Source organism: Zea mays, chromosome 10, assembly GCF_902167145.1.
Source record: "Zea mays cultivar B73 chromosome 10, Zm-B73-REFERENCE-NAM-5.0, whole genome shotgun sequence".
Lineage (NCBI taxonomy): Eukaryota > Viridiplantae > Streptophyta > Magnoliopsida > Poales > Poaceae > Zea > Zea mays.
In genome coordinates, this window is record NC_050105.1 from 126,577,074 (window position 1) to 126,603,093 (window position 26,020).

General features: G+C 51.0%; 1 long non-coding RNA gene across 1 annotated transcript; it reads right to left on the reverse strand.

The window, feature by feature from the left end:
- Positions 1-287: 287 nt before the first annotated feature.
- LOC118473591 (uncharacterized) lies at positions 288-1,177 on the reverse strand. The gene is made up of 3 exons (XR_004853280.1): positions 1,091-1,177; positions 688-977; positions 288-505 (listed from the first exon to the last, which is right to left on the reverse strand). It is a non-coding gene; the product is annotated as an uncharacterized lncRNA (long non-coding RNA).
- Positions 1,178-26,020: the final 24,843 nt, after the last annotated feature.

Below are 26,020 nucleotides of genomic sequence, written 5' to 3' on the forward strand. Positions count from 1 at the left end.
CTGATATTGGATGTTTTGGAAACTGTCTTATTAAGATTTAGAAGAAATGACTTACATAACTAGACATTCTTCAATTTATAATCATTTTTGAGATGTAACATTATAATAATTTGAAAGAGAAATATACATACACACATATTTAATAACATCATATTTAATGTAATATAGATAAGTACAATTCAATGTCTCATAAATAAGCATTGTGAAATAAATCATACATAAGTGTACTCTAAATCCAAATTAAAATACTAACTGAAAAACTTATCATCAGTCATTTGCGCTAACATTGAATCTAACTAAGCATACTAGAATAGAAAGCGCGTTATCGTCGTGCCCCCGTCAGAAAGCGTTCATTACAAATGTAGAGCTTTAGCTGGATTCATCAGACATCCATCATGACACATCATGGCCAGGGGACCTGTAGGTAAACATCTTGCTACAATGGTAGCTATACGATTCGAACAATACCATTCCACATCATTACCCTGTTTGTATCTTGTAGTCCCTGAGAGCACAAGTAAACAAAATTTCAAAGCAATCAACATGCTTGGTTATTTGTTACAAGCATGAAAGAAAATAGCCCCTTTTTCAATGCAATAAAAATTGTTTGGTTTCTAGTGTAAGGCCCTCTTTTCATACCTCCAAAATAAAACTATTTGGCTCCTAGTGTAAGGTGCAGTTGACTACCTGTTAATCGATTGCTCGACTTCATCAGTTGACATTTGATCTATATGGTTTTCCAACACATGCTTACCAAGAATTACTTCAGATGCTTCAATCCCGCATGTTATCAAAAAACAAGGACAGCTAAGGATTAGGCATAAACAAAACAAAGCTTCAGACTTGTATGTTATGTGCAACCTCTCTGTTGGAACATGTTGGTCACTTGAAGTGTTCCCTACATCCACATCCATTGGATTGTTTCCAGAGCTGTGAAGAGATCTTTTTAAGATACATGAATGGGGAGAAGGTAAAACCTAAGAAAAATAAAATGCACAGATGGGACAAGAAACATATTGTAAATGAACTAGTTAGTTCTTAAGAAAGCTGAGACGGCTGGGTGGATAATATCATAAAATATTAAAATCACCTCAAGTCTATCCACTTGTTCATGCTCTCCCATCTCAGTCAACTTATATTGCAAAATTCAGAACTTGCAATGCGGACTCAACATCAGATTTCAGACCCCCGGGGTGTCTCTCATCCTAATATGTTTACCCATTGGAAGACCAATCTCTATGATCTGGATACATCGATACTCAACCTCCATCTTAGCAAGACGAGCAAGCTACACAGATCAGATAACATTTTTGCCTGGTAAAAGTACATATAGCAAAAAAGATATCACAAAGGTTATATGGATGTAACATCTTACCTAGGCAGCCAAAAGTAGTAGAGATAAGGATGTGGACATGACTCAGCTCCTTACATATTGAGCAGAAAAATAGGAGAGCCATGGCTCATCTTAGCAAGAACTAGAAGCTTGATGGCTCTTGTTCGCAGAGCCATGGCTGGATGTACTAAGGGCACTGGAAACACTGATTCGAATGTCTGAAGAAGAAACACTTTTCACTTTCATATCTGACACATCAGTCCTTTTTGAATATGTATATTCTCCCGAAGAATGATCCTTGGTAGAGTTTACCAAGCTCAGCTTATTCTCAAAGGAATCCGAAGTGAAAGTAGAGCTACCACTTAGGCTACTTTCTCTTGCACCCTGCAACAAATTGATATGAAGATTATTAGAATTGTTGCATTCCAAGATGTAAGTACTGTGGTTTATCTATTGCACATGATTATAATACATGGACCAAATGTAATTAGAAAAGTAACATGATGAGATATCTGCAATGTGCTACAAGCCACAAGATTGCCTAAAAGTGGATTTAACCTGCCATTTTAAGTTGTCTGTTAAACTCTAGCGATAACAGATAAAACCACCTCCAACAAATAAAGATGGATGTAGGCAGTGGCTAATAACCAAGAACCTCAACAGCAAAAGCTGCAATGAGGTCAAAAGAATATCAAGCAAAAGCTCCATTGGACAGTCACTAACACCATGGCTTCGCTTTGGTTACTGATCAGGCATTTGTCGAGATCATTCTGGTTCTAATTATTGAATGTCGTATATAGCTACAAGAATAGCGTGTGACAAATTTGAGCAGCAAAAAATCAACATCAAGATATCAGAACATACTGATAAGAAGCAATGAGTCAGGTAGTGATGTGAAATATAGACTATGAAAATAACTAAATATTAATCAGAAAAAATGTGGGTAACAGTGAACTTTGTTTAAGCATAAGAGCTTACATCAAAAGGAAGTCCAGTGATCCGGATTCCATCTATATGTTGGACCTGGGATCCATGCTGTCCTCGACATATCAAGGCACTAAGACCAGTAAACCAAGCGTCCGCCTCGACTTTATTCTTGCAGATCTTTGAAATCAAGGGAGCCCATGAGAATCCTCCAATTGAGGCTGATAATATATCTGCTAGTCCTAGTAAGCTGTTGTTTCCTGCTCGTAATGGGAAGAGGAGGAATGGTGGGGAAGGAAGAAGAAACGGTCGTATTAAGCTCCATTAACTCGCGAAGAAGAAATAGACGGCAGGGTCGACGTTGGGCGGTTCGGCTGCTCGGTTCCTGGCCAGGGTCGCGCGTCGGGGTCGCGGTCGGGCGCGGCTTCTCGGCTGGCGCGCACGGCTGGCGGGCGTCGCGACCTGGCGCGATCGGGACAGGGGCAGTCGGCCCTGGGCGCGCGGCGTCGCGGGGTCGGTGCAGGGCGCGGGCTTCGCGGGGTTGGCTGGATGGCCGGCGTGCAGGGCGTCTGGGTGGCCGTGGACGACACTGGGCTGCTCGGGTCCTTCAGGCGACACTACAGAGGGAGAAGGGAGAGAGGAAAGAGAGTGGGGCCGGGTGGATGGCGGCGGCTGCAGGGAGAGGAGCAGCAGGGGCGCGCGGCTAGGGTTTGGGTGGCTGGGCCCCTAGTGGGCCTTAGGGTTAGGGAGTTTTTTTCTTTTCGAAATGCATTTTAAATAGCTCAAAAATTCATAAAAATCCACCAAAACTATTTATAAATAAAATATTTATTTTTAGACTAATAATTTTTATGTTATTTAATTATTATGTTATTTACTAGGATTATTTTCCTTTAAGAGGAATTGCTATTAAATATCCAAAAATCAATTTAAAATAAATTCACTATTTATTATGTTTGTCATATGTCTTGCCAGAACTATCATGTGAAGACGGTTTCATATTTACAAGTGCCTAGTATACTCACTCACATCTATGACGGTTTTTATAGTCTAGACGACTCTAATAGTATCCTTATTTGAGATGGTTTCATACATAGAAGTGTCTAGAATACTCACTGCCATCTAAGCCAGTTGTTAAAGTAGTGATGACTCAAATACTATCCTTATTTGAGACGGTTTACAATAAAAATATGTCTTAAATCAATATAAGACATTTGTTATGACATAATTGTCTCAAAAAACTTTTCTATTTGAGACAAATTTTCAAAAAAATGTCTTATCTTGCTCAACATCGTATGATATAAGACACTTCTATAAAATATACTTATATGTGTCTTAAATTGTGCGTCTCAATTAGTCATATATGTAGTAGTGCTTGGACCATGCAAGACTTCCACTGCACTCCGATGAAAAGAGTAACTTTTCCAAGTTCATCTTTATACTCTTATTGCCTTTGTGTTCTCATTTGATGATTTTGGTGAGGCAATGGGGTTAAAGGGCCAAGATTGATCCCGTTTTGGTGCTTGATGCCAAAGGGGGAGAAAATAAAGGCCAAAGCAATAGATGGATCAGCTACCACTTGAGAAATTTTGAAAATAGTAGATTAGAGCTTTTGGTTTGTCAAAACTCTTTTATTGTCTCTTATGTCAAAAGTTGGCCTCTTGTGGAGAGAAGTGTTGATTATGGAAAAAAGGGGGAGTTTTTGGAATCCTTGATCAAATTTCTTTGGAAAACCTCTCTTTATGTCTCTACAAGTGGTTTTGACTTAGAGATAGGAATTTGAGTTTGATTTGCAAAAACAAACCAAGTGGTGGCATAGAGTGATCCATATATGTCAAATTTGAATCAAAATAATTTGAGTTCTTATTTGAAATGACATTGCACTTGTTCTAGTTGTTTTATGTTGTGTTGGCATAAATCACCAAAAAGGGGGAGATTGAAAGGGAAATGTGCCCTTGGGCCATTTCTAAGTATTTTGGTGATTTAGTGTCTAACACAAGTGCTAAAATGTAAAATGGTAGACAAAGTACAAACCAAGGATAAAGCCAAGACTCTGCTCAGTCTGGGAGCACCGGACTGTCCGGTGGTGCACCGGACAGTGTCCGGTGCGCCAGGCTGGTTCGAGCGAAGTGGCCTCTCTCGGGAATTCACCGGCGACGTACGGCTATAATTCACCGGACTGTTCGGTGTGCACCGGACTGTCCGGTGAGCCAACAGTCGGCCGAGCCAACGGTCGGCCGCGCGATCTGCGCGGGACACGTGGCCGAGCCAACGGCTAGAAGGGGGCACCGGACTGTCCGGTGTGCACCGGACATGTCCGGTGCGCCAACGGCTCTCTGGCGGCCAACGGTCGGCTGCGCCAGTTAAGGAAAGAAATCGGGCACCGGATAGTGTTCGGTGTGCACCGGACTGTCCGGTGCGCCACTCGACAGAAGGCAAGAATTGCCTTCCCAGATTGCTCTCAACGGCTTCTAGCTGCCTTGGGGCTATAAAAGGGACCCCTAGGCGCATGGAGGAGTACACCAAGCATCCTTTGAGCACTATTGATCACTCACACATCATTCTTGCGCACTTGGTTGCCATTCTAGTGATTTGAGCCCCGTTCTAGTGTGCTAGTCTTTTGAGCTCAAGTCTGGGTATTGTGTGTGCGTATTTGCTGTGATCTTTGTGTCTTGTGTGAGTTGCTAATCCCTCCCTTGCTCCGTGTTCTTTGTGAATTTCAAGTGTAAGGGCGAGAGGCTCCAAGTTGTGGAGATTCCTCGCAAACGGGATTGAGAAAAAGTAAGCAAAACACCGTGGTATTCAAGTGGGTCTTTGGACCGCTTGAGAGGGGTTGATTGCAACCCTCGTCCGTTGGGACGCCACAACGTGGAGTAGGCAAGCGGTGGTCTTGGCCGAACCACGGGATAACCACCGTGCCATCTCTGTGATTGATCCTTGTTGGTTATTGTGTTTTGTTGAGGATTCCTCTCTAGCCACTTGGCAATTATTGTGCTAACGATTAACCAAGTTTCGTGGCTTAAGTTTTCAAGTTTCACAGGATCACCTATTCACCCCCCCCTCTAGGTGCTCTCACAAAGAAACGTGCACTGCCTCACGGCCCAGCGCGAGGTCCCTGCCTCCGTCAGCCCAACCAACAGGGAGCGCGACAGGGCACAGCTGCAGAGCAACGACGGGACAAAGACTGTCCCCCTTGACCAGGCCACGCCCAAGCAGACAGTCACTATCAGCGAAGACCTCACTTCGCATGAAGAGGAGAAACTCCTCTGCTGCCTGTCCAAGAACAAAGATGTCTTCGCCTGGTCAGCCCTCGACCTGGTCGGGGTCAGCCGATCCATAATCGAGCACAGCTTGGGAATTGACCCTTCGGTGAGACCGAAAAAACAGCGGCTTCGCAAGATGTCCGACGAGAAGGCAGAGGCCGCTAAGGCAGAGGTGCACCGACTCCTGGAAGCCAAATTCATCGAGCCGGTGGCTTACCCCACGTGGCTCTCCAACGTCGTGATGGTGCAGAAAAAGAGCGGGAAATGGCGAATGTGCATCGACTTCACCAGTCTCAATAAGGCATGCCCAAAGGACAACTTCCCGTTGCCGCGGATCGACAAAATAGTCGACAGCGCGGCCGGATGCGAAGTCATGTCACTCCTCGACTGCTTCTCCGGGTACCACCAGATATACAAGAAGGAGGAAGACAAGGCTAGCACCAGCTTTATAACACCCTTGAGAGGAGTTGAGTGCAACTCTCGTCCGTTGGGACGCCACAACGTGGAGTAGGCAAGTTTTGTACTTGGCCAAACCACGGGATAAACCACTGCGTCATCTCTGTGTTGAACTCTTTGTGGTTATCGTATTGTGCAAGATCCTCTCTCTAGCCACTTGGTGATTATTGTGCTAACACTTAACCAAGTTTTGTGGCTTAAGTTTTAAGTTTTACAGGATCACCTATTCACCCCCCCCCCCCTCTAGGTGCTCTCAATTGGTATCGGAGTCGTTCTCTTCAAGAAAGGGACTAACCGCCCGAAGAGATGGATCCTAAGGGGAAGGGAATCGTGATCAACGACAAGGAGAAGGAGTCCTTCGTCAACGAGCCGAAGGATAACAAGCCTACCGACTCGGGCTCGGGCCACAGACGCAAAGATGAGAAGAAGAAGAAGACAAGACGCATCAAGGAGATCGTCTACTACGACGACAGCGATGAGTCCACTTCTTCCCAAAAGGACAACGACGACAACGACTGCGAGAGAAGGAAACCGGTTAATTCAAACTTTTCTTTTGATTACTCTCGTATTCCGCAAAGTACAAATGCTCATTTATTATCCATTCCACTTGGTAAACCTCCTCACTTTGATGGAGAGGACTATGGATTTTGGAGTCACAAAATGCGTAGTCATCTGTTCTCTCTCCATCCAAGCATATGGGAGATAGTTGAGAATGGAATGCATTTTGATAGTAGTGATAGTCCCATGTTTATCAATGAGCAAATTCATAAAAATGCACAAGCTACTACTGTTCTTCTAGCTTCTTTGTGCAGGGATGAATACCACAAAGTGAGCGGCTTGGATAACGCCAAGCAAATTTGGGACACCCTCAAGATCTCTCATGAGGGGAATGATGTCACAATGCTCACCAAGATGGAGTTGGTGGAAGGCGAACTCGGGAGATTCGCTATGATAAGGGGAGAAGAGCCAACTCAAACGTACAACCGGCTAAAGACCCTCGTCAACAAGATAAGAAGCTATGGAAGCACGCGATGGATGGACCACGACGTCGTCCGCCTAATGCTAAGGTCTTTTACTGTCCTTGATCCTCATCTTGTAAACAATATTCGTGAGAATCCCAGGTACACCAAGATGACGCCCGAGGATATACTCGGAAAGTTCGTGAGCGGGCGAATGATGATCAAGGAAGCAAGATACGTGGACGACGCATTGAATGGTCCAATCAATGAGCCTCAACCTCTTGCTCTCAAAGCAACAAGAAGCAATGAGACGCTGCCTAGCAAGGTGGCACAAATTGAGGCGGCCGGACTTAATGATGAAGAGATGGCTCTCATCATCAAGAGATTCAAGACGGCACTAAAAGGTCGCAAGGGGCAGCCAAGCAAGACCAAGACAAAGGGGAAGCGTTCATGCTTCAAATGTGGTAAGCTTGGTCATTTTATTGCTAACTGTCCCGACAATGATAGTGATCAGGATCAAGGGAACAAGAGGGAAAAGAAGAAGAACTATAAGAAGGCAAAGGGCGAGGCGCATCTAGGCAAGGAGTGGGATTCGGATTGCTCCTCTTCCGACTCCGACAATGAAGGACTCGCCGCCACCGCCTTCAACAAGTCATCCCTCTTCCCCAACGAGCGTCACACATGCCTCATGGCAAGGGAGAAGAAGGTATGTACTCGAAACTCTACTTATGCTTCTTCAAGTGAGGACGAATCTAGTGATGAGGATGAAATAGATTATTCATGTTTATTTAAGGGCCTAGATAGAACCAAGGTAGATAAAATCAATGAATTGATTGATGCCTTGAATGATAAGAATAGGGTTTTAGAAAAACAAGAGGACCTGTTGTATGAAGAACATGACAAATTTGTAGAAGCACAAAAATCTCATGCCTTAGAAGTTAAGAGAAATGAAATGCTTTCTTGTGAATTATCTTCTTGCCATGAGACAATTTCTAGCTTAAGGAGCATTAGTGATGATTTGAATGCTAAGTTAGAAACAGCTAGTAAATCAACAACTTGTGTAGAAAATGTTGGTATTTGCAATAGATGTAAAGATTTGGATATTGATGCTTGTAGTGAACACATAGCCTCTATTGCAAAATTAAATGATGAAGTTGCTAGTCTTAATGCCCAACTTAAGACTAGCAAAAGTGAATTTGACAAATTAAAATTTGCAAGGGATGCCTACACAATTGGTAGACACCCCTCAATTAAGGATGGTCTTGGCTTCAAGAGGGAAGTCAAGAACTTAACAAGCCATAAGGCTTCCATCTCCACAAAGGAGAAAGGGAAGGCCCCTATGGCGAGTAATGCTAAAAAGAACCATGCCTTCATGTACCATGATAGAAAATATTCTAGAAATGTTCATGATGATAGGAGTTGTAATGCTTATAATGCTTTTGACTCTCATACCACGTTTGCTTCTAGTTCTTCCTATATGCATGGTAGAAATGTGTTTAGAAGAAATGTTGTTCATCATATGCCTAGGAGAAATATTGTCAATACTCCTAGGAAAGTTAATGAACCTTCTACAATTTATCATGCATGTAATGCTTCATTTGCAATTTGTAGAAAGGATAGAAAGGTGATTGCTAGGAAATTAGGGGCAAAATGCAAGGGAGATAAAACTTGCATTTGGGTCCCTAAGACAATTGTGACTAACCTTGTAGGACCCAACAAGAGTTGGGTACCTAAGTCCCAAGCCTAAATTTGCCTTGCAGGTTTATGCATCCGGGGGTTCAAGCTGGATTATCGACAGCGGATGCACAAACCATATGACGGGAGAGAAGAAGATGTTCACCTCCTACGTCAAGAACAAGGATTCCCAAGATTCAATAATATTCGGTGATGGGAACCAAGGCAAGGTAAAAGGGTTAGGTAAAATTGCAATCTCAAATGAACACTCTATTTCTAATGTGTTTTTAGTTGAGCCCCTTGGATATAATTTGCTATCTGTTAATCAATTGTGCAATATGGGATATAACTGTTTATTCACAAACATGGATGTGTCTGTCTTTAGAAGAAGTGATGGTTCATTAGCTTTTAAAGGTGTATTAGACGGCAAGCTTTATTTAGTTGATTTTGCAAAAGAGGAGGCCGGTCTAGATGCATGCTTAATAGCTAAGACTAGCATGGGCTGGCTGTGGCATCGCCGCTTAGCACATGTGGGGATGAAGAACCTTCACAAGCTTTGAAAGGGAGAACATGTGATAGGTTTAACTAATGTGCAATTCGAAAAAGATAGACCTTGTGCAGCTTGTCAAGCAGGTAAACAAGTGGGAGGAGCACATCACAGCAAGAATGTGATGACCACCTCAAGACCTCTGGAGCTGCTGCATATGGACCTCTTCGGACCTGTCGCCTATCTAAGCATAGGAGGAAGTAAGTATGGTCTAGTTATTGTTGATGACTTTTCCCGCTTCACTTGGGTATTCTTTTTGCAGGATAAGTCTGAAACCCAAGGGACCCTCAAGCGCTTTCTAAGAAGAGCTCAAAATGAGTTTGAGCTCAAGGTAAAGAAGATAAGAAGCGACAACGGGTCCGAATTCAAGAATCTCCAAGTGGAGGAGTTCCTTGAGGAGGAGGGGATCAAGCACGAGTTCTCCGCTCCCTACACACCTCAGCAAAATGGTGTGGTAGAGAGGAAGAACAGGACGCTCATAGATATGGCGAGGACTATGCTTGGAGAGTTCAAGACCCCCGAGCGCTTTTGGTCGGAAGCCGTGAACACGGCTTGCCACGCCATCAACCGGGTCTACCTTCACCGCCTCCTCAAGAAGACTTCATATGAGCTGCTAACTGGTAACAAACCCAATGTATCGTACTTTCGTGTATTTGGGAGTAAATGCTACATTCTAGTGAAGAAGGGTAGGAATTCCAAATTTGCTCCCAAGGCTGTAGAAGGGTTTTTATTAGGTTATGAATCAAATACAAAGGCGTATAGGGTCTTCAACAAATCATTGGGTTTAGTTGAAGTCTCTAGCAACGTTGTATTTGATGAGACTAATGGCTCTCCAAGAGGGCAAGTTGTTGATCTTGATGATGTAGATGAAGAAGATGTTCCTACGGCCGCTATACGAACCATGGCGATTGGTGAAATACGACCACAGGAACAAAAGGAGCAAGATCAACCTTCTTCCTCAACTATGGTGCAACCCCCAACTCAAGACGATGAACAGGTTCATCAACAGGAGGCGTGTGAACAAGGGGGAGCACAAGATGATCATGTGATGGAGGAAGAAGCGCAACCGGCACCTCCAACCCAAGTTCGAGCGACGATCCAAAGGGATCATCCCATTGACCAAATACTGGGTGATATTAGCAAGGGAGTAACTACTCATTCAAGATTAGTTAATTTTTGTGAGCATTACTCTTTTGTCTCTTCTATTGAGCCTTTCAGGGTAGAAGAAGCCTTGCTAGATCTGGACTGGGTGTTGGCCATGCAGGAGGAACTCAACAACTTCAAGCGCAATGAAGTTTGGACACTGGTGCCTCGTCCCAAGCAAAATGTTGTGGGAACCAAGTGGGTGTTCCGCAACAAACAGGACGAGCACGGAGTGGTGACGAGGAACAAGGCTCGACTTGTGGCAAAAGGTTATGCCCAAGTCGCAGGTTTGGACTTTGAGGAGACGTTTGCTCCTGTAGCTAGGCTAGAATCAATTCGTATCTTGCTAGCATATGCCGCTCACCATTCTTTCAGGTTGTACCAAATGGATGTGAAGAGCGCTTTCCTCAACGGGCCGATCAAAGAGGAGGTGTACGTGGAGCAACCCCCTGGCTTCGAGGATGAACGGTACCCCGACCATGTGTGTAAGCTCTCTAAGGCGCTCTATGGACTTAAGCAAGCCCCAAGAGCATGGTATGAATGCCTTAGAGACTTTTTAATTGATAATGCTTTCAAGGTTGGGAAAGCCGATCCAACTCTTTTCACTAAGACTTGCGATGGTGATCTTTTTGTGTGCCAAATTTATGTCGATGACATAATATTTGGTTCTACTAACCAAAAGTCTTGTGAAGAGTTTAGCAGGGTGATGACGCAGAAATTCGAGATGTCGATGATGGGCGAGTTGAACTACTTCTTTGGGTTCCAAGTGAAGCAACTCAAGGACGACACCTTCATCTCCCAAACGAAGTATACGCAAGATTTGCTAAAGTGGTTTGGGATGAAGGACGCCAAGCCCGCAAAGACGCCGATGGGAACTAACGGACACACCGACCTCAACAAAGGAGGTAAGTCCGTTGATCAAAAAGCATACCGGTCCATGATAGGTTCTTTGCTTTATTTATGTGCTAGTAGACAAGATATTATGCTTAGCGTATGCATGTGTGCTAGATTTCAATCTGATCCTAAGGAGTGTCACTTAGTGGCTGTGAAGCGGATTCTTAGATATTTAGTCGCTACGCCTTGCTTCGGGATCTGGTATCCAAAGGGGTCTAACTTTGACTTGATTGGGTACTCAGATTCCGACTATGCTGGATGTAAGGTCGATAGGAAGAGTACATCGGGGACGTGCCAATTCTTAGGAAGGTCCTTGGTGTCATGGAACTCTAAGAAACAAACTTCCGTTGCCCTATCCACCGTTGAGGCCGAGTATGTTGCCGCAGGACAGTGTTGCGCGCAACTACTTTGGATGAGGCAAACCCTCAGGGACTTTGGCTACAATCTGAGCAAAGTCCCACTCCTATGTGATAATGAGAGTGCTATCCGCATGGCGGAAAATCATGTTGAGCACAGCCGCACAAAGCACATAGACATCCGGCATCACTTTTTGAGAGACCACCAGCAAAAGGGAGATATCGAAGTGTTTCATGTTAGCACCGAGAACCAGCTAGCCGATATCTTTACCCAAGCCTCTAGATGAGAAGACATTTTGCAGGTTGCGTAGTGAGCTAAATGTCTTAGATTCGCGGAACTTAGATTGATTTATAGCATACACGTGTTTATGCCTTTGATCATGTTCCTTATGCATTTTGTTGCTTAGTTATGGTGCTCAAGTTGTACAAACACTCCCTGGACCTCACAAGTCCGTTGCAAAGTGATGCACTTTTTTAGGGGGAGCTGTGTTACAACTTGACCCTTTGAGACTAACCATGTGCTTGAGTTTGCTTATTTTAGTCTCAAAGGAGGTTTGAAAGGGAAAAGGTGGACTTGGACCATGAAAGACTTCCACTGCACTCCGATGAGAGGGTAACTTATTCCAAGTTCATCTCATGTACTCTTATTGCCTTTGTATTCTTATTGAAGATTTTGGTGAGGCAATGGGGTTTTAGGGCCAAGATTGATCCCGTTTTGGTGCTTGATGCCAAAGGGGGAGAAAGTAAAGGCCAAAGCAATAGATGGATCAGCTACCACTTGAGAAATTTTGAAAATAGTAGATTAGAGCTTTTTGGTTTGTCAAAACTCTTTTATTGTCTCTTATGTCAAAAGTTGGCCTCTTGTGGGGAGAAGTGTTGATTATGGGAAAAAGGGGGAGTTTTTGGAATCCTTGATCAAATTTCTTTGGAAAACCTCTCTTTATGTCTCTACAAGTGGTTTTGACTTAGAGATAGGAATTTGAGTTTGATTTGCAAAAACAAACCAAGTGGTGGCATAGAGTGATCCATATATGTCAAATTTGAATCAAAATAATTTGAGTTCTTATTTGAAATGACATTGCACTTGTTCTAGTTGTTTTATGTTGTGTTGGCATAAATCACCAAAAAGGGGGAGATTGAAAGGGAAATGTGCCCTTGGGCCATTTCTAAGTATTTTGGTGATTTAGTGTCTAACACAAGTGCTAAAATGTAAAATGGTAGACAAAGTACAAACCAAGGATAAAGGTATGTTTCTCAGAATTAGTACATTGTTTTATGGACTAATCTATTGTGTCTAAGTGCTGGAAACAGGAAAAATCCAATTGGAATTGTCTTGGCTCGAGCAGCCAAGACTCTGCTCAGTCTGGGAGCACCGGACTGTCCGGTGGCGCACCGGACAGTGTCCGGTGCGCCAGGCTGGTTCGAGCGAAGTGGCCGCTCTCGGGAATTCACCGGCGACGTACGGCTATAATTCACCGGACTGTCCGGTGTGCACCGGACTGTCCGATGTGCACCGGACTGTCCGGTGAGCCAACAGTCGGCCGAGCCAACGGTCGGCCGCGCGATCTGCGCGGGACACGTGGCCGAGCCAACGGCTAGAAGGGGGCACCGGACTGTCCGGTGTGCACCGGACATGTCCGGTGCGCCAACGGCTCTCTGGCGGCCAACGGTCGGCTGCGCCAGTTAAGGAAAGAAATCGGGCACCGGACAGTGTCCGGTGTGCACCGGACTGTCCGGTGCGCCACTCGACAGAAAGCAAGAATTGCCTTCCCAGATTGCTCTCAACGGCTCCTAGCTGCCTTGGGGCTATAAAAGGGACCCCTAGGCGCATGGAGGAGTACACCAAGCATCCTTTGAGCATTCTTGATCACTCACACTCCATTCTTGCGCACTTGTTCGACATTCTAGTGATTTGAGCCCCGTTCTAGTGTGCTAGTCTTTTGAGCTCAAGTCTGGGTCTTGTGTGTGCGTATTTGCTGTGATCTTTGTGTCTTGTGTGAGTTGCTCATCCCTCCCTTACTCCGTGATTCTTTGTGAACATCAAAAGTGTAAGGGCGAGAGGCTCCAAGTTGTGGAGATTCCTCGCGAACGGGATAAGAAAAGAAAAGCAAAACACCGTGGTATTCAAGTTGATCATTGGATCACTTGAGAGGAGTTGAGTGCAACTCTCGTCCGTTGGGACGCCACAACGTGGAGTAGGCAAGTTTTGTACTTGGCCGAACCATGGGATAAACCACTGTGTCATCTCTGTGTTGAACTCTTTGTGGTTATCGTATTGTGCAAGATCCTCTCTCTAGCCACTTGGTGATTATTGTGCTAACACTTAACCAAGTTTTGTGGCTTAAGTTTTACAGGATCACCTATTCACCCCCCCTCTAGGTGCTCTCAGGAATCTGACAGATGCACAAATAACATAGCAGAATACGAAGCAGTCATCCTCGGCCTCCGCAAGCTGAGGGCCCTTGGGGTCACCACCTGCATCATCAGAACAGACTCCAAGGTAGTTGCCGGCCAGGTCGAGAAAGACTACGCAGCAAAGGACCCCGCACTCATGCAATACCTTGCGGCCATCCGAAGTCTCGAGAGACAATTCAAGGGATTCACCTTGCAGCATGTAGACCGGGCCAAGAATGAAGAGGCCGACGCATTGGCCAAGGCTGCCGCCAGAGGCGAGTCCCTGCCCTCCGACGTGTTCTACCATGTCATCGGCACACCAGCCGTCCGGAGCCCCGAAGGGCTCCAAATAACCAATGACAGCGAGGGCCACCGCATAGTCAACCTTATCATGACCGAAGACTGGCGGGCACCAATAACTCTGTTCCTACAGGGGTACTATCACCCAACCGACATCAACGAGGCCAAGCGCCTCAAACATCGAAGCTGGGACTTCGCACTGATTGAGGGCCAACTCTACAAGAAGGGGGTCAGTCAGCCAATGCTTAAATGCGTCACCGAAACCGAAGGTGTCCAGATCCTACGCGAAGTCCACAGTGGTACCTGCGGCTCTCACGCAGGACCAAGGGCCCTAGCTGCTAAGGTGATCCGCCAAGGTTTCTACTGGCCCGCAATGATCTGCGCCGCAAATCGGGTCACAAGGTCCTGCGAAGCCTGCCAGAAGTTTTCTCCTCGTTCAGACAGCCCTTCGCAATTTACAAAGCTGATCGCCCACACATGGCCTCTCCAGCGCTGGGGCCTGGACATAGTCGGGCCCCTGCCCACGGCTCAGGGGAACCTTAAGTTCGCCTTCGTCGCTGTCGAATACTTCACCAAATGGATTGAGGCAAGGGCTGTCTCCATAATAACATCAAAGACTGCCAAAAAATTCTTTTGGCAAAACATTGTTTGCCGCTTCGGAGTACCGTCCGAACTAACAGTTGACAACGGCAAGTAGTTTGACAGCCAAGACTTCAAGGATTTTTGCTTCTCCATCGGCACCAAGCTTGCCTTCGCCTCAGTCTATCACCCGCAGTCCAACGGAGTCGTGGAACGCGCCAATGGAAAAATTTTCACAGCCGTCAAAAAGATGCTTCTCGACGAAAAAAGGGCAAGTGGGCCGATTTGCTACCTGAGGCGGTCTGGGCGCTAAACACGACTGAGTGCAGGGCGACCGGGTTCACCCCTTTCCGCCTTCTATATGGCTCAGAGGCCATGACCCCACAAGAAATAAAACATGGCTCCCCGCGAACAGTTCCGTCAGCCGTCCCCGACGTGGACGAGCCCACTTCGAAGGATCTCATCGATGGAGACCGAGTCTTCGCTCTACAGGCCCTGAACAAATACCAAGCCCAGACAAAAGCATGGCGCGACCACGCAGTCATCCCAAGAGAGTTCAGCGAAGGGGACCTCGTACTCGTCCGTACAGCTCAGACAGAGTCCAGGGGCAAGCTGGAGACCAGGTGGGAGGGCCCTTTCATTGTCAAGACGAAGGCTTCCCCCAGCGCTTACAGGCTCACAACGCCAAACGGCGAAGACCTGGAGCACTCCTGGAACATTGACAATCTCCGCAAATTTTTTGTTTGACTCATCAGGGCCGGTTCGCCCTTGTACTTCGCAAATACAATTTTATTCTGGCCCGCACTCTTTTCCTCCCGGGGGGTGAGGTTTTTAACGAGGCGGAGCCATGTAATATACAAGTGAAAAATCCCCCGCAAAAACATGCGTCGAAAAAAGACCGCGATGACGGTCTTCGACATTCGACCAATACAAAGTCACCGCGAGGCTCAGCGCTGGCCATCCTCGCGTGCGACAACTCCGTGCAGAAGTCGCCTAAGGGTGCAGCCGGACTAGCACAATAAGTGCGAAAAATCGAAGTCTAACGCGAAGACTTACCGTGCAAAAGTCGCCCAAGGGTGCAGCCGGACTAGCACAATAAGTGCGAAAAATCGAAGTCTAACGCGAAGACTTACCGTGCAGAAGTCGCCTAAGGGTGCAGCCAGACTAGCACAGTAAGTGCGAAAAATCGAAGTCCACCGCGAAGACTCACCGTGCAGAAGTCGCCTAAGGGTGCAGCCGGACTAGCACAATAAGTGCGAAAAATCGAAGTCTAACGCGAAGAATTACCGTGCAGAAGTCGCCTAAGGGTGCAGCCGGACTAGCACAATAAGTGCGAAAAATCGAAGTCCACCGCGAAGACTCACCGTGCGAAGTCGCCTAAGGGTGCAGCCGGACTAGCACAATAAGTGCGAAAAATCGAAGTCTAACGCGAAGACTTACCGTGCAGAAGTCGCCTAAGGGTGCAGCCGGACTAGCACAATAAGTGCGAAAAATCGAAGTCCACCGCGAAGACTCACCGTGCAGAAGTCGCCTAAGGTTGCAGCCGGACTAGCACAATAAGTGCGAAAAATCGAAGTCTAACGCGAAGACTTACCGTGCAGAAGTTGCCTAAGGGTGCAGCCGGACTAGCACAATAAGTGCGAAAAACCGAAGTCTACCGCGGAGACTATCCGTGCAGAAGTCGCCTACGGGCGCAGCCGGGCTAGCGCACTGAGTGCGAAGAATCGAAGTCCTTCGCGAAGACTATCCGTGCAACAGTCCGCGCAAAGACCGACCACATGCGCACCAGTCCAGCATAACAAATACACCTGACCAAGTACGTAACGCCTTCGCGAGCATAGCCGAATGTGCGAGGGCCCACAACTTCCTCATACAAGACATTACACATGTACAAGCGAGGGCATCACACTCTACATCGGTTCAACCTTCGGAATAATTCCCATCTCCCTATAGTTAAATAACATTATCCTAAGCTCCTCGCCCGCAAAAAGACTTCGCAATTCCCCCTCACCTGCACTCACGGCGGCCGGCAAGGTCAACAGTTCCTGCCGGCCAGCCCTACTCACACGAAGCCGACCGCGGTCCGCCCCACTCACTCTACGCTTCGCAACCGCCCTTCGCCGCCTACGCCCAGTACTCGGACCAGGCACAGCTTCAGCATCCGCAGCGTGCGGCGAAGCCTCCGCCGCTGCCACATCCAAGGCCGCAAAGTAGTCCAAGTCCTCATCCGACGACTCCTCAGTCCACTCAACCGAGCTCCCAGAGTCATCAAAATCAGAAAACTTAGATGCAGACCCATCCGATTTATTACCATCATCCACGGTCGAAGCCGCCAAAAAATTAGTAGTGGCGGTTGCGTGCGCAGGCCCAAAATCTTGAACCTGCGCAGCAACCAAAATTCAGCAACATATCCAAAATTCCCTAACTACCCACACCCACTACGCCACCTGCGAAGACCCAGCCGTCGCGGGAGCCTCCGCTGTCGCCTCCGCCGCCACCGTCACAGGATCCTCAGCCATCGGCGCAGCGGCTGCGGGGGCATCAGGAGTGCCTTCGGCGGTCTCCAGGGGCGGGCCTCCACCGGCCGCAGCGGCTGCGGGGGCATCAGGAGCGCCTTCGGCGGTTTCCAGGGGCGGCTCCAGGGCGGCCTCGGACACAGCCTCCGCCGGGTTCGACTCCGGGTCAGGCAGCGCGCTGTTCAAAGCCCCAAAGTCATCCACCCTCTCGCCACGCGCCGCCTGAGACACAGCACACAAATTCAGCAAACCCATACATAGCCCACATCCAACAAACATTAAACAAAAGCCAAATGTTACCTGACCCCTCGCCGTCTCGGCCCGCTCCCTGACCACCTCTCGACCGTGCGGGCCCCACATCCGGTCGTAGATGGCTCCGGCGGATTCCTTCACTATAGGGTCCTCAACCTTGAAGATGTCACGCTCGAAATCCTCATCAGCTTGGTCGAAGACCTCATAGTGCCGGCACCCTTCGCGGGAGAGCGCGTTCATCGCCCCCTCGCAGGTGACCAGGGAGGCATAAGACATGAACCCCTCCACGATAGTGGGGAGCGCCTGCAACTCCTCCTGTACCCACTCCAGGCAGCGAAGTCCGGGCTCTCGGTCCGGCACTTCGAAGTCAGCGGTCCGCGCGCCCAGCTCATGGTATGAATCCATAAGCTGTTTGCATGTCCGCTTAGCCTCCGTGCGCGTCGCGGCCTCGGCCCTCTCCACACGGCTCTGCAGGGCGCTGAGCCGCTCCTCCAACTGCTCGGCGCGCTCCCTGGCAAGACTGCCCTCCACCCACGCCAAATTGGCCTCCGCCAGTGCAGCCTGCGCTTTGGCGAGGGCCTCATTGGCCTCCCTCCTCTCCTCCGCCAGTTGGCGCCGGAGGCCAGTCTTCTCCCCCTCCAACGCGGCCACCTTGTCCGCCAGCTTGCGGCACTTACTGTCGGCGGCGGATTTTCCCGGACGGCGTCGGCATGTTGCATCCGAAGTCTCTCGACTTCGGCAGACACAACTGTCGTGAGGGCCCCAGACGCCGCGCGGTCTGCGAAGTCAGCCGCCTGCAAAACACACGTAAGACCACAGCCCCAACGAAGCCGATAAAAAAACTGAACCGAAGTCTAGCTCAATGTACCTGACTTAGTGCCTCCTTCATCTCCTTTAGCCGGCGGGACACAGCGCCCGCCTCGTCCCTGACAGCAGCAAGTGTCGGCATCTCGCCGCCAGCACTAAGAGCACCACCCTTCGCCTTCGGCACTACGGCAGCCGCCGTGGTCGCCGCGGCAGGCGGAACAACGACAAGTTGGCCTTCGTCCAACCCTGCGACGTATCAACAAATTAAAAAAAACGACGAGCCAGCGACTTACCAACAAGATAGTCTTCCACACTAATGTCGGTGGCGAAGTCGGCGACGCGCTTGCCCGGCGGCGGCAACACCCGGGCCGCCTTCCCGTCCTCCGGCACCCTGCCGGACGCCGGTGCAGCCTTCGCAGACTTGGAACCACCGGCGGCAGCCGCAGCCTCCGGCGCCCTGCTGGATGCAGGGACGGCCGACTTCGCCGCCAGCGGCGGCTGGCCTCCGCCGGGGGCAGTAGCCTTCGCAGCCCCCCGCTGCCTCTTCGGCCTGGCTTCATGAAGCCTGACGACCGTCTGGTGCTTCTGTGCAGCTCCCTGACGATCCTTGTCCATCACTACCGACACAACAGCAGCAATATTCCGCCCGTAAGGAAAACTTTCCACTCACGAACCATGCGAGATGTAAAAAAGTCTTCGCCGGCCGCGCGGGGGATAGGAACATTCCTAGGCCACCAACCCCCGGTAACCCTCAGCATCCGCGCCGAAGACTCCCGGAGCTCGGGCGAAGACATCCTTCCCCCCGGGGCCGCGCATGTCCTCATCAATTCTCTAGCAAAACCATCGGAAACCCCAAGTCCTCCCATAGCAGTACCTAGTTTCCTCTTCTTAGAGGACGGGGCGGCCGCCGGCGCGGGGTCGTCTCCAGACTCAACCACTGGTTTCTTCCCGCGACGATCCACATCGTCCTGGTCGGGATAACCGCCATACGGCAGTCGATTCAATTCAAAAACCCTGTTCAAACGGTCATTTGACCCACGGATATCCCAGCTACGCTGGCCCTCTGTCCTCGGCACGTATCGACCAACGATCCGCACCGCCCCATCCTTCGCCTCATGTACAAAGGCGGCCGGATCGCGGCTATGCAGATCCAGCGCGAAGACAGGACTTCGCACCAGCTTCCCACCATGGGAAGGCATCCGGCGAGGGCACACTTCGCCCAACGCCCAGCCATGCGCCAAAGGCCATACCCCGTACGCAATAAATTCCTCAACCAAATCGCGCCCACTGCTCAGGCCGGCGGCGCACCGAAGGGCCCCTTCGTCCGCATCCTCCTCCGCCACTTCAAAAGGCGGGTATGCTGAGTAGAAATGCGAGCACATCGCGGACACGGGGAGCCCCGGATGGTCTTCGACGGTACCCTCCGCGACGTAGAACCAAAAATCTTGCCAATTGCCCCACTTGTTGCGGGCGCAGGGAACCAACTCCACTACCTCCATCGTGGTCTTGCTGGTTTTCGGCGTAAATGTACAGGACCCAAACTGGGCAACTTCATCCCCAATCATCCTCTTCTGCCAGTGCAGGCAATAGTACTTCGCGAAGACTTCGACTGATGGCTGTCCGCCGTACGAAGTCGTCGCCCAGACATACTTCGACAGAGCCACCACGACATTCGGAGTCAACTGATGGATCTGAACGTTAAATCTGAGCAGGACTTCTCCGACAAATCGGTGCACAGGCAGGCGGAGACCGGCGGCGAAGAACGCCTCGAACACAACCAACTCGCCTTCCGGCTCGAGGACTTCCTCCGTCCCCGGGACACGAGCGACTCCGCCGCCAAAGTAACCCAGCTGCTGCATATCTTGCACGCGGACCGACGACATCCGCGACACACCAAAATCCACCGTATCGCCGGCGCGCAACTCCTCCGCCGCCAAAGTACTCAGCGTTTCCTCAGACGACGCGTCGGCCGGCGGCATAGCGGCAGCGGAAGAAGAAGAGGTCGGCATCGCTACGTACCGTCGGCGGCGGCGGGCGGTCTGCTTCACTCGAGCCAGATCTCCGGCGAACAAGAGCAAGGAGGGTAGACGAGCAGCAAGACGGTGGAAAAGGCGGCTAGGGTTTTCACAGAGCGCGGAAAGTGAAGTTCAAAACGCGCCGCCCCCCGCCCCCTTTTATACACAGGGCGCGGCGCTTCGGGAAACCCGCAGTCCAACAGTACGGTGTCAATCAACGGTCATATCAAAAACCCCCGCGGAACCACTTCGAGCGAGGGCAGCGTCTCCACCATCTAGCGACGTCTTCGGCACCAGATGACTTAGTCGAACTGGTCCCTCGGAGGGCAAATGTTGGGCGAAGGCGAAGACGCCACCCTTCGCTCGAGGCCTTCGCCGTGGTCGTTGGCCCAACGGAGACAAGACAACGGGCAGGGACACCCTTCGCTCCATACGACATCGGACGAAGACCCGTGACGAGGTCATCTCACCGTGCGGCCTCGTCCAGCAGGGAGGCCCACGTGTGATCCGGCCCATTGTAACAGGCCCTGCGTGGCCGCTGTGTGTTACGGGCCTAATTTGTAAAGGCGCCTCTGTAATTACAGCCTGTAACCCCACTTTATGGAAATATTCTGGGGATAACCTAGGTGTCTGAGGGCACATGCGTCCTTAACACGAGACGCTGGGCACTCAGATACCTATAAATACCCCCGCACAGTGCCCTTGAGAGACTAGATTAACAGAGCTTTTGCCATCTTGCGCGAGAACCCTGTTAACGTCACTGTTCACCCTTGTTGGATCCCCTTGTAACTGAGAGCAAGTTCCAACAACCGTCGAGCCCACCTCGACGAGAAGGTGCGCCGAGGCTACCACCCCAGGCGTGGGGGACGCTATGACAGCGGGGAGGATCAGAGCCCCTCGCCCGAACCACCCGGTCCGCAAGCTTTCAGCCGGGCCATACGACGGGCGCCGTTCCCGACCCGGTTCTGAACCCCGACTACCATCACCAAGTACTCGGGGGAGACAAGGCCGGAACTGTGGCTCGCGGACTACCGGCTGGCCTGCCAGCTGGGTGGAACGGACGATGACAACCTCATCATCCGCAACCTTCCCCTGTTCCTCTCCGACGCCGCCTGGGCCTGGCTGGAGCATCTGCCTCCTGCGCAGATCTCCAACTGGGACGACCTGGTCAAAGCTTTCGCCGGCAACTTCCAGGGCACATACGTGCGCCCTGGGAACTCCTGGGATCTCCGAAGCTGCCACCAGCAGCAGGGAGAATCCCTCCAGGACTACATCCGGCGATTTTCGAAGCAGCGCACCGAGCTGCCCAACATCACCGACTCAGATGTCATCGGCGCGTTCCTCGCCGGCACCACTTGCCGCGACCTAGTGAGCAAGCTGGGTCACAAGACCCCCACTAGGGCGAGCGAGCTGATGGACATCGCCACCAAGTTCGCCTCTGGTCAGGAGGCGGTCGAGGCCATCTTCCGGAAGGACAAGCAGCCTCAGGGGCATCAGCCGGAAGACGTCCCCGAGGCGTCCGCTCAGCGTGGCACCAAGAAGAAGGGCAAGAAGAAGGCGCAAGCGAAACGCGACGCCGCCGACGCAGACCTTGTCGCCGCCGCCGAGCACAGGAACCCTCGGAAGCCTCCTAGAGGCGCCAACCTGTTCGACAAGATGCTCAACGAGTTGTGCCCCTATCATCAGGGTCCCGTCAAGCACACCCTTGAGGAGTGCGTCATGCTTCGGCGCTACTTCCACAAGACCGGGCCACCGGCGGAAGGAGGCAGAGCCCCCGACAATGACAAGAAGGAAGGTCACAAGGCAGAGGAGTTCCCCGAGGTCCATGACTGCTTCATGATCTACGGTGGGCAAGTGGCGAACGCCTCGGCTCGGCACCGCAAGCGAGAGCGCCGGGAGGTCTGCTCGATGAAGGTGGCAGCGCCATTCTACCTAGACTGGTCCGACAAGCCCATCACCTTCGACCAGGGCGACCACCCCGACCGTGTGCCGAGCCCGGGAAAGTACCCGCTCGTTGTCGATCCCGTCATCGGCAACTTTAGGCTTACCAAGGTCCTCATGGACGGAGGCAGCAGCCTCAACATCATCTACGCCGAGACCCTCGGGCTCCTGCAGATCGATCTGTCCTCGATCCAGGCCGGCGTGGCACCCTTTCACGGGATCATCCCCTGGAAACGCGTCCAACCCCTTGGGCAACTCGATCTGCCTGTCTGCTTCGGGACTCCCTCCAACTTCCAAAAGGAAACCCTCACATTCGAGGTGGTCGGGTTCCGAGGAACCTACCACGCAGTGCTCGGGAGACCATGCTACGCCAAGTTCATGGTCGTCCCCAACTACACCTACCTCAACCTCAAGATGTCGGGCCCCAACGGGGTCATCACTGTCGGCTCCACGTACCGACACGCGTACGAATGCGACGTGGAGTGCGTGGAGTACGCCGAGGCCCTCGCCGAATCCGAGGCCCTCATCGCCGACCTGGAGAGCCTTTCCAAGGAGGCGCCAGAGGCGAAGCGCCACGCCGGCAACTTCGAGCCAGCATAGGCGGTTAAGTCCGTCCCTCTCGACCCCAGCAACGACACCTCCAAGCAAGTTCGGATCGGCTCCGAGCTCGACCCCAAATAGGAAGTAATGCTCGTCGACTTTCTCCGTGCCAACGCCGAGGTTTTTGCATGGAGTCCCTCGGACATGCCTGGCATACCGAGGGATGTCGCCGAGCACTCACTGGATATCCGAGCTGGAGCCCGACCCGTGAAGCAGCCTCTGCGCCGATTCGATGAAGAAAAGCGCAGAGCCATAGGCGAGGAGATCCACAAGCTGATGGCTGCAGGGTTCATCAAAGAGGTATTCCATCCCGAATGGTTAGCCAACTCTGTGCTTGTGAAAAAGAAAGGCGGGAAATGGCGGGTGTGTGTAGACTATACTGGTCTAAACAAAGCATGTCCGAAAGTTCCCTACCCTCTGCCTCGCATCGATCAAATCGTGGATTCCACTGCTGGGTGTGAAACCCTGTCGTTCCTCGATGCCTACTTAGGGTATCACCAAATCAGGATGAAAGAGTCCGACCAGCTCGCGACTTCTTTCATCGCACCCTTTGGCATGTACTGCTACGTTACTATGCCATTCGGTTTGAGGAATGCGGGTGCGACATACCAAAGGTGCATGAACCACGTGTTCGGAGAGCACATTGGTCGAACCGTCGAGGCTTACGTCGATGACATCATAGTCAAGACAAGGAAAGCCTCCGACCTCCTCTCTGACCTCAAAACGACATTCAAGTGTCTCAAGGTGAAAGGCGTAAAACTCAATCCCGAGAAGTGTGTCTTCGGAGTCCCCAGAGGCATGCTCCTGGGGTTCATTGTCTCCGAGCGGGGCATCAAGGCCAACCCGGAGAAAATTGCAGCCATCACCAACATGGGCCCCATCAAGGACTTGAAAGGAGTACAGAGGGTCATGGGATGCCTTGCGGCTCTGAGCTGTTTCATCTCGCGCCTCGGCGAAAGAGGCCTACCTCTGTACCGCCTCTTAAGGAAGACCGAGCGCTTCACTTGGACCCCCGAGGCCGAGGAAGCCCTCGGGAACCTAAAGGCGCTCCTTACAAGCGCGCCCATCTTGGTGCCCCCCCGCTGCCGGAGAAGCCCTCTTGATCTACGTCGCCGCTACCACTCAGGTGGTCAGCGCCGCGATCGTGGTCGAGAGACGAGAAGAGGGGCACGCATTGCCCGTCCAGAGGCCAGTCTACTTCATCAGTGAAGTACTGTCCGAGACCAAAATCCGCTACCCGCAAATCCAGAAGCTACTATACGCGGTAATTCTGACGCGGCGAAAGTTGCGACACTACTTCGAGTCTCATCTGGTGACTGTGGTGTCATCCTTCCCCCTGGGGGAGATCATCCAGTGCCGAGAGGCCTCGGGTAGGATTGCAAAGTGGGCGGTGGAGATCATGGGCGAGACAATCTCGTTCGCCCCTCGGAAGGCGATCAAGTCCCAAGTCCTAGCAGACTTTGTGGTTGAATGGGTCGACACCCAGCTTCCAGCAGCTCCGATCCAACCGGAACTCTGGACCATGTTTTTTGACGGGTCCTTGATGAAAACAGGAGTGGGCGTGGGCCTACTCTTCATCTCACCCCTCGGGAAGCACCTCCGCTACGTGTTGCGCCTCCATTTCCCGGCGTCCAACAACGTGGCCGAGTACGAGGCTGTGATTAATGGGTTGCGCATCGCCATCGAGCTAGGGGTCCAGCGCCTCAACGCTCGTGGTGACTCGCAGCTTGTCATCGACCAAGTCATGAAGAACTCCCACTATCGCAACCCGAAGTTGGAAGCCTACTGCGATGAGGTTCGGCGCCTGGAGGACAAGTTCTACGGGCTCGAGCTTAACCACATCGCTCGACGATACAATGAGATTGCGGACGAGCTGGCTTAGATAGCCTCGGGGTGGACAACGGTTCCTCCAGACGTCTTCTCCCGAGACCAACATCAACCCTCAGTCAAGACCGACGACACGCCCGAGCCCGAGAAGGCCTCGGTTCAGCCCGAGGCACCCTTGGCTGAGCCCGAGGCACCCTCGGCCTAGCCCGAGGCACCCTCGGCTACCAAGGGTGAGGCACTGTGCGTCGAGGAAGAGCGGAATGGGGTCACGCCTAATCGAAACTGGCAGACCCCGTACCTACAATATCTCCACCAAGGGGAGCTACCCCTCGATAGAGCCGAAGCTCGGCGACTGGTGCGGCGTGCCAAGTCGTTCGTCTTGCTGGGTGACGGGAAGCAGCTCTACCACCGCAGCCCCTCAGGCATCCTCCAGCGATGCATATCCATCGCCGAAGGTCAGGAACTATTGCAAGAAATACACTCGGGGGCTTGCGGTCATCACGCAGTGCCTCGAGCCCTTATTGGAAACGCCTTCCGACAGGGTTTCTACTGGCCAACCGCAGTGGCCGACACCACTAGGATTGTACGCACCTGCCAAGGGTGTCAATTCTACGCAAAGCAGACCCACCTGCCCGCTCAGGCTCTGCAAACGATACCCATCACCTGGTCGTTTGCTGTGTGGGGTCTGGACCTCATCGGTCCCTTGCAGAAGGCACCCGGGGGCTACACGCACCTGTTGGTCGCCATCGACAAATTCTCCAAGTGGATCGAGGTCAGACCCCTAAACAGCATCAGGTCCGAACAGGCGGTGGCATTCTTCACCAACATCATCCATCGCTTCGGGCTCCCGAACTCCATCATCACCGACAACGGCACCCAGTTCACTGGCAGAAAGTTCCTGGACTTCTGCGAGGACCACCACATCCGGGTGGACTGGGCCGCCGTAGCTCACCCCATGACGAATGGGCAGGTAGAGCGTGCCAACGGCATGATTCTGCAAGGACTCAATCCACGAATCTACAACGACCTCAACAAATTCGGCAGGCGGTGGATGAAGGAACTCCCCTCGGTGGTCTGGAGTTTGAGAACGACGCCAAGATGAGCCACAAGCTTCACGCTGTTCTTTCTAGTCTATGGGGCCGAGGCTACCTTGCCCACAGACTTAGAATACGGATCCCCGAGGATGAGGGCATACGACGACCAAAGCAACCGGACCAATCGAGAAGACTCACTGGACCAG